Source organism: Plodia interpunctella, chromosome 11 (genome assembly GCF_027563975.2).
Source record: "Plodia interpunctella isolate USDA-ARS_2022_Savannah chromosome 11, ilPloInte3.2, whole genome shotgun sequence".
Taxonomy (NCBI): domain Eukaryota; kingdom Metazoa; phylum Arthropoda; class Insecta; order Lepidoptera; family Pyralidae; genus Plodia; species Plodia interpunctella.
In genome coordinates this window covers 433126-450271 of record NC_071304.1, presented here as the reverse complement: position 1 = coordinate 450271, position 17146 = coordinate 433126, and the positions used below count along the sequence as shown (strand labels likewise).

General features: G+C 34.9%; 1 protein-coding gene across 1 annotated transcript in view; it reads left to right on the top strand.

Moving 5' to 3' along the window:
• The first annotated feature begins 1703 nt into the window (after positions 1 to 1703).
• LOC128673783 (allatostatin-A receptor) overlaps positions 1704 to 17146 on the top strand; it is a 33568-nt gene continuing 18125 nt past the window's right edge. The window contains exon 1 of the mRNA XM_053751872.1: positions 1704 to 1760. The gene's annotated coding sequence lies outside the window, so the exon portion shown is untranslated. The remainder of the gene's footprint in view (positions 1761 to 17146) is intronic.

Sequence of the window (17146 nt, the reverse complement as noted above, 5' to 3'; positions counted from 1 at the left end):
TTAAAATTCCCAGAAGACTGTAGCCCCGGGAAACAGCAGTAAAAAAAAGAATTAACTATTAACTACAACATACCTACATTTAATCAATTTTGTCGATGAAAAATCTCGTTATTCGAAAATCCACTTAACGGCTTAAGTTTCAAGATACAATTTGGAGTGCGTCGGGTGCCCCTGCCCGGTAATAAAAGTCAATTGATTGATAAGACAATTGAATGTCCATGAATTTTGTGACGGCTGACGCTGAACAGTTAACGAATGTGCCAAAAATTTGTAGTCTCATCAAGTGGCGTGTGGTTCCACCCTATTCATGAGCTCCCGTGGCTAAGACTTCCGTCGCTTTATATACTACAAGCTTTAGCCCGCGGCTTCGCCCGCGTGAATTTCTCACGGAAACAGTTATTTTACCGGGATGAAAGGTGTCCCTATGTCCTGCCCCGTACTTCAAACTACATGTATGCAAAATTTCAAGAAGTTAGTTAGGATTATGAGGCGACGTGACACAGCTTTGGTAGCTCATATGTGAATAATATAGCATACGGCAGGTTGAAAATCTTAAATGAATCTTCAAGGCTTGGTAGCGTCACATCCCCTGATGAAACCAGGAACACGTGAATATGAGTGATTCTACAGCTGATTGAGGAGAATGTGCCTATTTGACCAATAAAAATGTCGAAGTCCTTGGGAAGGGTAGAAGAAAAAGTTTGAAAGTGGACTCTGAACTCCGACATTTAACGGCTGAGGAATAAATAGGAGAGAAAGAGAGACAGAGAAAGTCATAAACTTATATCTATTGTAAAAAAAAATTATCAAGTATAGTGAATTTGTGAATAACAAAGCCAAGATTCTAGACGTACTCGTATTATCAAAAATATTTTAACTCATCGTCTCAAGTAAAAGCTAAGTATTTTATGTCGTCAATTCCCGCCAAGTATTTGAGTAACAATGCGAGCTAAAAGTGCCTTGCCGACTTTCAATGCAATATCTACTTTATCACGTAACATTAAGTCGTATTTTAGACGTGACGTTGGTCTGTCAACACATTTTCCCAATTAGTACAGAGGGATTTTCGCCACAAATGGTTTTGGGGGAAATTTATACATGGGTTCTAATAACAAAAGACGTATTTATAGTTATGTGAAGCGACGAAAGCATATAATGACTTATGGTCTGTATTGTGGACCAGAGGAAAATTTAAATGGAATTTGACAACTTTAAAAAATTCCACTTTAAGAATTCCAGTTATGTAATTAAGCTGCTGGCCGCTAAATTAAAAGGGTTTCAACCTAATTTTTTGTATTCTATCAACGCTTTAACGCAAGAAATTCATTGAGTTGAATTTGTGGAAATTTAGCGAAAGATATAAAATCACTAGGTGCGCTGGGGCTCCATTCCTGTGGGAATATTGGTATATAATTATTTCATAACGTGGATGTCGCACGAGGCGAATAAGAGACACATATCCTTCGATAGGAAACAATGGCTTTCCCGAAGACGGCTGAAGTCGGGCAAGCGCACGGTCATAAGATCAGAGACAAAACTTAAAAATTTAAAAGTTGATTATATATATGAAAACCAATTTACCATGAAAGATAAAGTTTCTGTCACTGTTTTTGTTACTTTGTATGTTTTTTACGCAAAAAAAAATTATATTAAACGAACAAACATCTACCTACCGCGATAATGTTATTGTTTATCTTTTCCAGGTACGGAACTCTACGGGCTTAACACGAGTCGCTTCTGGTTATTTTTATTAAATTTAGGTAAGTATTCAAATCAGTATTACAAACAAAACAAGATACATTTCTAGGATCCGCGGCTTCTCCCGCGTATATTTTCCACGGGAAATGTACTTTTTCCTGGAATAAAAAAAAGCCTATAACCTTCTCCATACTTTTGTATATAAGTGTAACAGAAATTTCAAGAATATTAATTAGTTGAGTAGAGAAACCATGAAGAAGAAACAAACTTACTTTCGCATTTTTAACATAGTTGGGGATTGGGATAAATATGTCGACAAAAAATATTAAAATCAATTAAAACAGTAATGACTAAAAATGACTGAATACTTCTTCTTTTCGAGTGTTATTGCTAACACTGGTGTCAGATTTTATTCAAGTCGCCTAAAGACATCTGACTTTTACCATCGCGTCTAGAGGCATTTAGAACTGGTTGGTTTTTTAAATTTGATCAAAGAAACATCGCAGTCTCAAATGTAATCGCGGTTCCGAATCGATAAAAATAGGGAGCAATCGAGATTCAGCTACGATCCAACTGAAGTTATTAGCTCGTTTCAGAGCTTATCTCTGTTCGTTTTCTATTGTTATCCTCAAATCTAAGTTTTTGCTCGACCGCTTAAGAATGTGTTTGTAGGGGGCCTATTTGATCAAAGGCAATCCCTGATTGGGTTCAAATAAATCTGATTGGGTTTCTGCCCCCTGTATTTTGTCTTAAATTGCTTTTTGTCCGACTTTGAAAATGTAAGGTTCAATAGAGCAGAATAATCAGGGTACAGATTTCCCTGCAATGTGTTACTTTACAAAAAAAAAATCAAATTCAAAATAATTTATTTCATGAACACAGTTGGTACAATATAATGGTATACAAAAGCGGTTTTCTCTTGAGTTCCGCCCATACATACAACATTTATCACATAGGTTTGTGTCATTACATTTATTACTTTATAAAACAATATCATGCAGAATGTGATTATAGGTAATCTATTATGTCAAGTTTATGTTTTGACGACCTCGATGGCGCAGTGGTAAGGTTCTTGCCACTGAACCGAGAGGTCCTGGGTTCGATCCCCGGTCGGGTCATGATGGAAAATGATCTTTTTCTGATTGGCCCGAGTCTTGGATGTTTATCTATATATGTATTTGTTATAAAATATAGTATCGTTGAGTTAGTATCCCGTAACACAAGTCTCGAACTTACTTTGGAGCTAGCTCAATCTGTGTGATTTGTCCTGATATATTTATTTATTTATTATTATTTATATATAAATATCAATTATGGAAATAAAATATTCAATTAGTAAATTAATTCATTACTCAGTCAAATTTGTCATAGAAGGTATATTGACCGAATACCTAATATGCTTTGTCAATAAGTAATTGGAGCAATTCTCTCTTATAAGTATTAAAATTTTTAGCATTTCGTATATTTCTAGGCAATTTGTTGTACAATTTTGGCGCCGTTGCGTAAACACACTTGTGTATATATATGTATATAATATAATAATGGTAAGCCGATCTGGCATGATAGGGACCAACACTGTTCAAATGAGTTTCTTTCGGCATTTCTTCTCAGCAGTGGTCGTTCCGAAATGCCAGTAGTTTGTAGCTTGTGAGAAATATCTATAAATATAAAGATTGACGAGAAAAAGTGCCTGTGAAGGTCTAATTTCTGAATAAATGATTTGAATTTGAATTTGTAAAAATTTGTATGTACTATGAGTAGCTTGTCTGAGCGACGTTGACTTTCTACACGGTTAAAAAAAAGTTGTTAATGTATCAAAAACTACGCCCAGTGATTTGGTTTCCCCGAGAAATGAGAACAATTATTTTATCCTTACATAGAGGTATAATATAAGTGTAAAACAAAGTCCTATGTAAACGCGGCATCTGTCTCTTCACGATAAACTCAAAAACTACTGCACGGATTTTCATACGGTTTTCATCAATAGATAATGTGATTGCTGAAGCAGTTTAGAGTGTATGTATTATGTTTTTACCTGAGCGTAGCCGGCACGGGCCAATATTATAATATAATAATATTCCTATTCCTGTGTCATAAAGTCATAAAATTGAGGTGCGTAAATAACACTCCACGTTTTTGACAACCAGAGTAGAACATTACGTCTAAAATATCTGACGAATTTGTAAGTAAATTACCCAACGATGGTAGTTTTATTATATTAATCGCCACAGTTCCGAAGAGTTATTGAAATCGCTTTATAAACGACATATAGTGACAGTTATACAACTTGTTTTTATGCCAATATCCCATATTACACTAGATTTGAGTCATTTTCATAGCCATTACCGTCGGAATTCGTGATCGTTAAATAAAAACGTCCGTTTTATCCATGTACTACATGTTGCCCGGGGCTTCGCTCCCGTAGGAATTTTGAGATAAAATATAGCCGATAACATTTTCCATCTAATTCTCTCCATTTTAGGACTAGAAAGAGAGCCAGCAGAACTTACAGGAAAATGTAAAAACAAAACAAGCCAATTGCAAGCGACTCGGGGCTCCAATAAAAAGTCGGTGTCTCTCGAATGAACAGGATTGAATGCAGAATTGCAGAGGATCCTTGAAAAACGTAACGAAATAAAACTACTTCAACGTCATTGGACAGAGACATTTTGATTTCTAGCATTAATTACTACTATCGGCAACCAGTTTGCCAAAATTTAGCTTCGGCGTACATTTCAGTTTTCCGTGCGGTAAATAAAAGATCACAATACAAACTACACAATGTACTTGACGGGGAAATGACGGTAGAAGAATATTCTGTGCTGCAGTTGCCCGCCGTCAGTCGCTCGGTGAGCACGGGCCGATGTAACACGGACCTAAACGTCTGAGGTATAAAATATACGTAAGCGGTAATATTTTTTTTGAGTGATTAATACGCAATGTTCATTCATCGATTCGCGTTGACATTTGTCTGGAATGTTGTGAAAATGAAGTGCGAGGAGGACTCGTGCACTGAAGATTCCGTAAACTTTGATTAGCTCTTATTATCCATGTTAATCATAAAGATCCATGCAGTGGCAGGGTGATTTGAATAATAGCTGAATTATGTACATAATAGTTACATTTTAAAGTTTAAATCGTTTAAGTACTTTATTACTATGCATGTTATTGTTTGTCTATGTTCGGATTTTGAAATTTTTACACAAATCAAATTTTGGAACTTTATATCTCAAAATTCTGTATAGAATTGCCCCGGGGCGTAACCGGTTATATTAAAACGAATGTAAACAAAAGAATTATTCCATAACAAATAAATTACAATATATCCTAGCATTAATCTCGGCATAGATTACACAAAGATAAATCTTTCGGGAAAACAATAACCGATGGTTGTATAGTAATCCTCGAAGCTTACAATCAATCAAACTAGGATTATTCATATGTCGGAGATTCTCCAAACGATAAGATAAACATTACATGATAATGTTTTTTCATAACTACCCACACATCTCAGTCGCGTCGATAGGAAAACTGAAAACTACTTGATACAAAAATCCTGGTTCTCGGAGCGTTACTGGGTGGTTCGCAGAGCGTTTAGACCGCTGCGGTCGCTTTGTTAAAATTTGCAAAATTGTAATGCTACCATTACATTTTTTCAAATTTTAATAAAGAGAAGAATGAGTTTTACTGAATGACTTTACGTTAATTACTCTGTACTGTAGTAATGTAAATTTTATGAATGATTGATTTTGGAAACGATTCCTTCCTCAAGAAAGTTGATTGTACTGAGCCGCAGCGGTCGAAACGCTCTGCAAACCACCCTACTAACGCTGCGGCCTCGCTGTCAATACAATTTTTCAATAGAATTAGTTTCATCTGACTTTAAAACTGTACCTACTATAATTAAACTGTACTGCGGTAATGACAATTTTATGAATGATTGATTTTGGAAATAATCCCTTCTTCAATAAAATTGATAGATCGCAATGACAGCGCGGCCGCAGCGATCGAAACGCTCTGGGAACCACCATGTTGCGATGGTTTTGACAGAAGCTGCCTTCAAGTCAGCCCGAGTACAGGTGTTTGGGCACCAGGGACAGGCGAGCATGAGATCCATCGATTGTGGGGAAAAACAGAAGTCGCACATATGTCACGTGGTTGCCCATTATGTAACGTAATTAATGATTATCTATTTATAATTTTTTACCTGATGATAACATCACAGCCGAGAAAAGTGAATAACCATTCACTTTTCTCGGCTGTGATGTGACTTTATCATAGTTCGATTAGTAAATCCGGTTACTTTTTGCAGTCGTTAAAACCGGCCAATCCGAAATTAGTGTGCCCAGTGTGCAGGTACTATGATGCAGGACGATGAGTCAATCTGACTCGAACCTAGGACCTTTCGATCACAGGTGGACTATCTTAACCACTGGTCAACCACCGCTTCAATGACACATGAAAATATCGACATATTTTTGCAATCCGACTAGCTTTTATAACTTGTGCCAACGCCCAGCGTTTGAGTAGCGCAATTACACTAAATCATGCAAGAATTTCGGAACAAAGTATTTAAGTATTGAGATTACTCTTTGATGTTGCCACGAAATGTTATATATTACGCATAATACCACAGATTATACACATTTCATCGCCTCGTGTACATGATACGTGATTTACGTATCTTACTGGATTTACGCGGATTTGGAGCCCCCATTCGGTTCTGGTGCTGAATTCTTTGCTTTTGGATTGTGAAGTGCAAAATGTATTTTCGATACTGGGATTACACTCTTGTAAAAATTGATTGTAGGCAAACATTATGATATCTTACACAATAATATAATCGGGAGAAAAAAATAAATTAATAGGTATGCGTTTGTGAGTTTGTATAGTGGAGGCGGAGACTACTAAACCGATTTCAAAAATTATTTCACCATTAGAAAGGTACATTATTCAAAATTGCTATAGGCTATATAGTATCTCAAAATTGCGAAGCCCTGGGCGACATATAATAATTTATATTTTAACACTTTGTTGGCTTAATTAATGCCAAAAAACAACTTTTTAGTATAAATTGATTTTGAAATTAAACCGCGGACAAAAACACAGACCATTAAGGTTCCTTATTTCCTTAAAAAAAAAACCCAAAAAACACCAATTTGCCGTCGAACCCTTGATCGAGCAATTATCTTACTTCAAACTAAACCCCAACTAACCAACAGTTTAGTTCGCAAACTACACCCAATCAATTTGAACTCTATATTACACAGATCGAAGCGGACCATTGTTTAACAAACTTTTTGATTTTAATTGTGTCACGAAGAACTGTGGGTTAAAACTATTGGGAATAAATGGAATAGAGAGTCGTTTTATAAATTACACGAATGATTTTAAATATAGTTTAGAATTTTGATCATGGAACACAACGATATAATTTATTTATGTCATTATCTTGAGATGAAGCGGTGGTGGTTCAGTGGTTAAGACCGTCCGCCTGTGTATGGTCTTGGTCTCACGTTCTAATCCTACATATGCCACATCACATTTATCAATATAAACAAACTTATGTGATAGATCCAATCCATGATCCAATATGGATCATGTATGTTTTCATAGACCACTACCTGCACGTCGCTTTACATCGACGCACTGATAGTTTATTTCACTACTACTACTTCTCACAAGATGGCTGTAGGTTAAAGTCCTGTCAGATGCCTGTAGGTGACTTGAATGCATTTTGATACCAGTGTTAGCAATAACACACTCGTAGGTTATTATTAATCATAAAGTACATTAATCACATAATTGATGAAAAACTCAATGATTTTGTATCCATTTTAACTGCAATGAATTTATTTGAATACATTGTGACTCAAGAACTTTAAAGGATTTCGTCTCGTCATTTTCAATTTAAATAAGCATTTTACAGTGTGATACAGTACATTTTCATATTAAAACAAAGTCGGTCCTTTGGTTTCGGAGCTCAATTTTTGAGATTCACTGATGATATTCAATTTCGCATTCGAATTATATGAATTCATGAGAAGCGCTGCTTGGTCTATATAATTCTTATTTTATGTCTAAGTCATCGTTGTGTTTTGTCTCGTAAGTTTTTACATCGTTTTAATATACGTAAACTTATTTTAACTAAATTTGACTTTTGATTATTTTGCAAGAAATAAATCATAGCAAACCTGTTTCTAAGCCTTGTTATTTTAAATTACGTAACGGATTTTGATTCTGTTCTACTGTTATTTAGACAATTTATTAATGAATATTTATACATATTTATACATATTTATACATATATATATAAATGATCACATGCTGAGTCAGGTACGCTAGTTATAAATATATAAATTGCGAGTAGTCACAGTATTTCGAATAATATGATGCTGATATTTGACTATATGCAATCATGGATTGACTTTAGAAAATTCATGATGCACATTTTATTTAACTGATTCAAATGCATATTCACATACCATACTAGCTGCACCCCGGGGCTTAGACCCCGTGGGAATTTCGGGATAAAAAGTACCCTGTGTTTCTACCAGTGTCCCAAATTCCATAACAATTCCTCCAGTAGATTTTGCGTGAAAGAGTAAAAAACATACACACCTTATTACAAACTTTCAAATTCAAAATTCAAATCATTTATTCAGAAATTAGACCTTCACAGGCCTTTTTCTCGTCAATATTTATAGTTATTTCTCACAAGCTACAAACTACTGGCATTTCGGAACGACCACTGCTGAGAAGAAATGCCGAAAGAAACTCATTTGAACAGTGTTGGTCCCTATTATGCCAGATCAGCTTACCATTATTATTTCTCATTTACAAGTTTAGTAGGATATAGGATATTATCATTATCACATAAAATAAAACTTTTACGCATTCGAAATAATTCCATTTCATACGTGGGCATGAATTTATATAATCGAGCCCCCATTCTTTCATTACCTAAGTGATGTGCCGTTTTCAATTACTCATCCGGGGAAAATCTTCTTAAAACCGGAAAAAAGTACAAATGTATTCTTTCATTACCCCAGAGATGCCTGAATAATGTAAAAATATACATTTTGTACATGGCTCCTGTTAATAATCTCGTCCTCATTCACGTCAAACAAAAGTTTTCTTTGAAATTGCTCTCTGGGATCTATCTAATTTAATCTGAAAGTGTGTATGGTTGTTATTCGCTCACGTCTTAATAGATGGATGGAAGCATGAAATCCGATGAAAGGTGGACGTAGATCTACAGTGTTTACAAGTCAAAAGTGAAAAATCTAATTTGTGCGGTTCATATTTTTAATTTACTGATCATCATTGACAGCCATCTTTTACTGCTGGTATTAGGCCTCTATTAATAAACGCCATCCTTCTCGGTTTTGTTGCTATACGGTACAGTTCCGACCAAATTTTCGAACCTATTTTACTGATATTGTAAGCGTATATTTACTTCCACGTAATATTGATCCTTATCAAGTCAAGATCTGTGATCAAGATATCGATTTTTTTGAATAAATTTGATTACAATCAAATTTATTACAAGTGTAATTTTGTAAAGAACACACACGCTCACCGGCCATACCGTTTAAAAAAAAATTGTACTAATTAACAAGTGCCTAACTAGAAAATAAATAAGATTAAGATTAAGAATAAGCTTTGACGTTTATAGATACAAACAGTATCCCACACGTGGTAGATAGAGAAAGCTTGTAGCCTTTTCCCTTGATAGACCTTTACAATCGCGCGTGAAGAGCACTGAAATTGTAGTAAAATTTGTTTTAAAACTAAAATCATACCTTTAAATTGATTTGGAATTAGCATGATAATCCGTTTAGTATTATTTAAGTTTATCGCGAACAGACAGACAGACAGACAGACAGACAAATGCGGTGTAGAGCACTTTGTTTCGTAATAAAATCAAAATCAAATCATTTATTCAGAAATTAGGCCTTCACTGGCACTTTTTCACGTCATATTCTAAATTGAATAAATGAATAAATAAATAAATATATTAGGACAAATCACACAGATTGAGCTAGCCCCCAAAGTTCGAGACTTGTGTTATGGGATACTAACTCAACGATACTATATTTTATAACATATACATATATAGATAAACATCCAAGATCCGGGCCAATCAGAAAAAGATCATTTTCCATCATGACCCGACTGGGGATCGAACCCGGGACCTCTCGGTTCAGTGGCTAGAACCTTACCACTGCGCCACCGAGGTCGTCAATGATATTTAGCAAAGCTACAAAGTACTAGCATTTCGGAACGACCACTGCTGAGAAGAAATGCCGAAAGAAACTCATTCAAACAGCGTTGGTCCCTATCATGCCAGAAGGGCTTACCGATTTTAAATATAAATGTATGTGTCATTTTTTATCTGTAATATAACAATGTAAGTACACAATAAAGTAAATGGTCAAAAGGTATACTGAAACATATTAAGATTGTGATCGAGTGCTGATGAAAGAAAAAAAAAAGTATAATTAACCAAACGAAGAACTTTTAATAAGATAGGTACTTGTCTACTATTTATCTACTTATATACTTAATAGATTGATTAAGGATAAGGATTTTGGCGTGTCGCCCAGCTGCGATATAGCAATATACCATTCTCACGAATATTCCCCGTTATAATTTCGTCAATCGTAACACAGGTTACGGCACGTTACTGACATACTGACTGACAGTTGACCCAATTTCGCTCAGTTGATCGGTTAAAATGAAAAACATCGATTTTTTCCGATATCGACATGTTTTCAATGCCTTTTCGCGACTTTCCTGAAGATTGTATGTGTTTTTGGGCGAAATAATTATAAGTGAAAAAGATTAAAGATTTCGCCTATTTGGAATTAAAATTTTTAGTTCAGCTTTTTGACGACCTCGGTGGCGCAGTGGTAAAGTGCTTGTCTCTGAACCGAGAGGTCCCGGGTTCTATCCCCGGTCGGGTCATGATGGAAAATGATCTTTTTTTGATTGGTACGGGTCTTGGATGTTTACCTATATATGTATTTGTTATAAAATATAGTATCGTTGAGTTATAGTATCCCATAACACAAGTCTCGAACTTACTTTGGGGCTAGCTCAATCTGTGTGATTTGTCGGTAACTATGTGTTTATTTATTTAGCTTCGGACTTTCCCGACAAAATGTGTGACAAAACACGTTTATGCACACTGTCAAAAGTTTGGGCAAGTGAATACAATCCTACTTCTACTTGGGGCAAAAATATTTTTTATGTATGTTAGTAACGCGATATTTTTTAACGTTGGTCCGATTTTGTTGAAAATTAAAAGGTATGTAGGATATGCCAATAGAATTTTTAAGTTCGCGGGGCGTCAAAATCGGTTCGGCCGTTTTTTAAATATTCACAATTTTATATATATATAAAATAATTTTAATAGAAGTTGGTCAAAAATAATCCTCACAACAAGGTCTCCAATCCGTTTCCACAACTCACCACATCTATTTCTAACGTACAGACGGACAAACAACTGAACCATTATATTTATGCGAACTATCCATACATCGATAGGTCGTAACTCACAACGCGGGGAGAACATAGACAGACAACTCAATAGATTCGACAACTTCTTCTGTATAAAAATCAAGTCATCTACGCCCAGAGCTATTTTAACTCAAGTTGACCAATGAATTCTAGATTTTTAAATTTCGAATGTCATTTCAACCAACTTTCAAGTTTAGAGAAAAACACAGCTCCAGTCAAGCAGTAAATTAACAATGAATTAATCAATCCCCTATACTTCATATTGTATAATAATTAATATAAACAATTAGTTTGTATCAATTAATTCATTCTACTACAAAACTATTACTAGAATGAATGAATTGAAATTAATTTGATGAAATTTGAATGATGAATTTCACGAGAAACATGAATTTTATTTACCGTGGATAAAGTCGTCGGCAAAAGCGGTCAAGATTCACAAATGAAACATAAAAAATATTTCACTGAATCAATTGCTTGGAATAGTGTAAAATTAGGAATGCAAAATTGCATGTCTATTTGAAATGTATGTCTGCGGTGAGAATGATATAAGGCAAATTTTGGAATTTTCCCAACAATTTGTTTACTGCTTAAAACGTGTATATTATTATTTTGGTCTTTAACAACATCACTATATATTTTTGGATACACATTTGCAATTAAAAATTGCCATAGAGTTACAAAAATTAAATTTAAATATAATATATCGTTGATAAAAAATACGTGCCTGCATATTCTATTTATATTCACTTTTTTTTTTCAATTTCACGGCTCCATCGTTCGCCAAAACGATGAGTTTGCCAACGTCAAGGTTGAGATTGACACGGTACATAATATGTTATAATGATATATGAAACACGGTTCAGTGTGTAACCTAAAATATAAAAGTATATAAATATAATTATACGTACATCAAATCCTACGGCAAAGACAGTTTTCGATCATTACTTTTGGACTTACTTTGACAATGTGTTTGAAGGTTTAAACAATAAATGACACTTAAATAATCAATGACAGACAATCTGTGTCAGTCATGGATTTAGTAAGTTCTTCGTACAACTAATTCCATGGTGTCAGTACAATTACAGACCATGGATAAATAGTGATATATCTAAAGTAAATGACGTTTATTTTGGTTATTCATTTTGATAACTTCTTCATAGTCGTATTCCTCACGATGTTTTTCTTCACCGGAAGCAAGTGGTGGTCGATTAAAACTACTACACATGAGCCAGATTGGTATACAAACTCATGTGGCACGAGTAGGATTTGAACCTGGGACCTTTCGATCCACAGGCGTCTTAACCATTACACCACCACTGTTTTTTGATAACTAGGTATTTCGTAAAAATCACTTTCAACCTGGTTTGTTGCTAGTGGCTGTGTCGCCTCAAAACTCAGGATCCGTGTAAAAAAATAATTTGCTCAGTTGTGGGCGTAAAAGTCATAGCAATTTAGAAATTTGACCTTCACAGGCACTATTTTACATATTTTCTATATTATTTGCCCTTTAATCAACTTGTACGCCATTAATTTATGTAAATGTGTATATACACAATCCAACAGTGTACCTAAATATAAAACTTACATTACGAAACTACTACTTATTTATTCAGACATTATACATTTATATTTAATATGTTTCCTATTTAATGTTTACGAATAACAAGAAGGGCTTACGCTAATAAAAAGTCTTCTGCCTTTTAATAAAGTAAAATTACCATCTGAGAAAATATTTCTTCGAAAATTAACGCCCAAGTGTTTAATGTCGGAGAATTGCGAAATATTTTGGCTGCGAGAATATTACGACTTCGGCCATGGGAACCAAGAGATTCCAAGAATAGACAGTAAGAGAGTAATTAGAAGAGTTTTCAATAAAATAAATACTAAAACAACACTTTTTGTGTGTTGTGTGTTTAAAGATTAATTTTAATAGTTCAAATTCAAATTAGAAATATCTTTATTCACTTTATGATGACATAAGTACATCACATTTGTAATTAACTTGTTATCACGCAAATTTATATGTACCACGATATGCAGCCGTCACACTTCGATTAGAGGATATATATATTTGCAATACAATAAACCATCTTCTCTTCAAATCAATATATAAAATAACAAGCGTTTTTACTAATCAACGCCCAGCCTAAGCCATAGAAGCTATAAACGGGAAATTTGGGCGGTAGCTTTATGTTATGACGTAGTGCTCAGATAAGAAAGGAATTTTCAAAATTCGACCCCTAAAGGGGTAAACATTGGCGGTAAAGTTTGTATGAAAAATAACGAAAATCTTTACTGATCTCCTTGAAAATTGGCACAAATGCTATGCAATAAAAAAAAATTAAACCCGTGTTTCAGGATTTCTTAAAATTTGACCTTTAGGGTAGTTAAATGGGGGTGAAAAGAATGAATCTCATTCAAAATTTCGTCAACTAAAGGTATGAGTAGACAGCTCAGCGGTAAACACCATTGAATTCACGTTGTTACTGTTGATGGTTCGAATCCTGAACTTCAATTATTTTGAATAAATATGTGAAAGATTTACTATGGTTTTACCCGAGCAAAGCTGGGACGGGCCGCTAGTCTTAGTATAATAAAAGTGAGGGCGAAGTGAAGAAAGAGACGCCGCTAACCAACAACATGCGGTCGGTGTGTCGTTGCGTCACAATGGCGCACTGTGATTGGTTAGCTGAGTCACAATGCGAATCGACTCGATAGTGAGAAGTGAAACGCAAACCCATACTTCTCACTCTGATTATAATATTAGTTATTTATTATATCTATAGTATTCAGAAAATAAAAAAGCTAATAGGGTGTTTTCAAAGAGCAAAGAAATTTGATTGAGACAAGAGAGTTGATTTTTGAAAAAAAAAGTAGCCTATTTTTGAACATGGGTCTTTAACTACATGCATACCAAATTTCATCAAAATCAGTCCAGCGGTTTAGCCGTGAAAACGGAACATATATACATAGACAGAATTTCGCATTTATAATAATAGTATGGATAGTATTTTTTTTTAATACAGATCAAGCTATCCCCAAAGTAAGTTCGAGACATTTTAAAACAAATACATACATAGATAAACATCCAAGACCCGAGCCAATTAGAAAAAGATCATTTTCCATCATAATCCGACCGGAGATCGAACGCGAGACCTCTCTGTTCAGAGGCAAGCACTTTACCACTGCGCCGTCGAGGTCGTCAATGATCGTCAGTCATTTCGGCTCATAGAAAATTAAATGCAATACATACTAATTTTATATGATAATGCAGTCAAATGATACATAAAAAACCTATTCTCTAAGCTTCTATATTACCTCATACATATTTCAAGACATCGTTTCGAAATAAAGAAAACCTTCCTACCACAGAATCTTGAACAAAGTGAACAGAACGGTCATTAAAGATACAAGTGCAGGTTTGCATTACACTACTCACCATCGAATCAATTCCAAGTGAGACGCAGCGAACCAATGACATTGCCGTGTGGTTGTCGTTGCGTCACAATGGCGCAATGTGATTGGTTCGCTGCGTCTCACTTGGAATCGATTCGATGGTGAGAAGTTTAGTTCGTGTACGACTTACCATGATAACGTCACTCTCAATCAGTCATAAAAAATTTTGCATGTAAGCAAATTTTACTACTTGTTCTTGTCCGCTCCTCATTTGTAATTATCAGGCCATTGACAAGCATATTATTGTCATCACAAATTTCTGAATTCGCCCCTTCTGTCGCACGAGTGCCTATGACGCTTCTAATAGTCTTATATAATTTCTAATTCTATACAATGTAATCTCAACGATGTTTCCTAAATTTTGTTCCTTATTCCCTAAGCAATAAAGTTCATATGTCGATAGCAATTTTGGAATAAATGTAAACGAAAATGTTAAAAGGGAATTCTCAATATAGTGCGGTGATAGACGTACGAGTAAACAATGGCTAAAGTAGTTCGTCTGTCTGTAATGTTATAGGATTTATTATTATTATTTATTCCAAAATAAACTAAGTACACAACACAACCGCAGTCGTCTCATTTTTATATTTTTAGTTTAATTGGTGATTTTATTGAAGTGTATTATGCAAATTGAGTATAAGTTTTACGTCTCTCATATTCGGTAAGTAGGTACTTATTACCCCCAAATGGGGCTTGTAGGTGACCAATAAGCGCACTAATGTTCGCGTACATGTAACCATCATACTGGCAAGTGACCAATAAGCGCACTAATACATGTTTATTGCCAGCAATAGACATGTATTCAGCCCAATCAGCAAAGAGGTGGCTTCGCTATTCAATTTCGTTCTTGGAAAATAAATTAAAAAGTTCTTTACTTGGTTCCTTTTAATGACAAAAGGCGGGAATAGAAAACTTATACATTTTAACTAGGTAATAAAATGTTTTATTCTTGTTATGCCGGTTTTTTTCTACTCACCTCACAATCGAGATGTAAACCCTCGAACTATAGGCTAAATAACTAACTAACTAAATATCACGGGCTGCAATTGACGCCTTACATCCCTTGGCTACTAATCTACTATTCTTCCATACTATAATATTCAATCAAGATCAAGAAGTCATGAAATCGATCAAGAAATCGTACAATACAACATTATGCATTATATAAGTAGTTTTGAATTCGGCTGTGGTTTTATTACTGGCCGCCTGCCTGATCTCCTTGGGAATTCTGCTGTTGCCTATCAGTTACAAAAGCTATGTAACTAAGTCGAGTCGCACGACACTCTCGGGTGGTTCTAGTCTAGAGCGGAACCCGCTACTTTTTTATTTTCTTATATTTATTCCTTTAACAAGAAGTTCATTGTTTAACAATAAGTTCTACCGCAAAGTTTTCTCGTTCAATCATACTAGTCTTAAAGCGAAGCCTGAGGTAATCGTTTACAAAAAGTTTTATTATTTGTTGGTAATTTTAACTTTTCTTCAAAGAGGAAATGTCGCCAGCCTTCTGGGCACTTTACCGCACGACGACGGCGATTTGGTATCATTTTTTTATTTCAATTAAATTAGTATTTAGTTTTAATTGTAACTCATAGTAATTTATGTTGTAAATACTTTTATATAGATAAACTAATGTTTGACTTCCTCAAACATCATCATCATTTTCCATCATGACCCGACCGGGGATCGAACCCGGGACCTCTCGGTTCAGTGGCGAGAACTTTACCACTGCGCCACCGAGGTCTTCAAAAAACATCATAAAACAAAGTAGTAGATCGTGTGATTCCTGACAAAACTATGCCGTATTAAAAAAGTTTATTCTAACCACTCTATTAATTGTATTTTGTCAATTTACAAAGTATTTAGTTAACTTTCACTTCGTACTCGAAACGGCTATAATTCGTAGCAACTTAACGGAATCACAAACCAAAATATGTACTTTTTTATCACTAAGAAAATTCAGTGAAGCAGTGTAAAAGAGATTTACATCTACCCCCACCGCCCAATCTTGCTAAAAGCACTCCAATCTTGCCAGCGACAGGCATCAAAGACAACGTAAATCATTCATTATGCAATGACGGTCAAAGGAAATTGGTGCAATAAAAACGCAATCTGCGCCGAATTGAGGGTAAACACAGAATAGTACGGAAGTGGAGCTTCACACGTCGTAAGAAGTGTTGCCGATGTATCGATGTATGTAACAAGGCTATACTATCGATAGTCCTTACGATAGTATCTATAGGCCTATCGATTTTGGAGCAACACTATTAAAGATAAAGAGCATTACTGAAGATTATTAGATAAAGAGCAATCCTGTCGATTGTATCGAGCCATTATAATGATTAGGCTATCGATAGTATTGCCCTTTATCAATAGTATTGCACCAATCCCGGCTATCGATACTAGCCATATCTAGTATCGATACTATCAATAACCATCGATAGTCAATCGAAACGCAATCGATAGT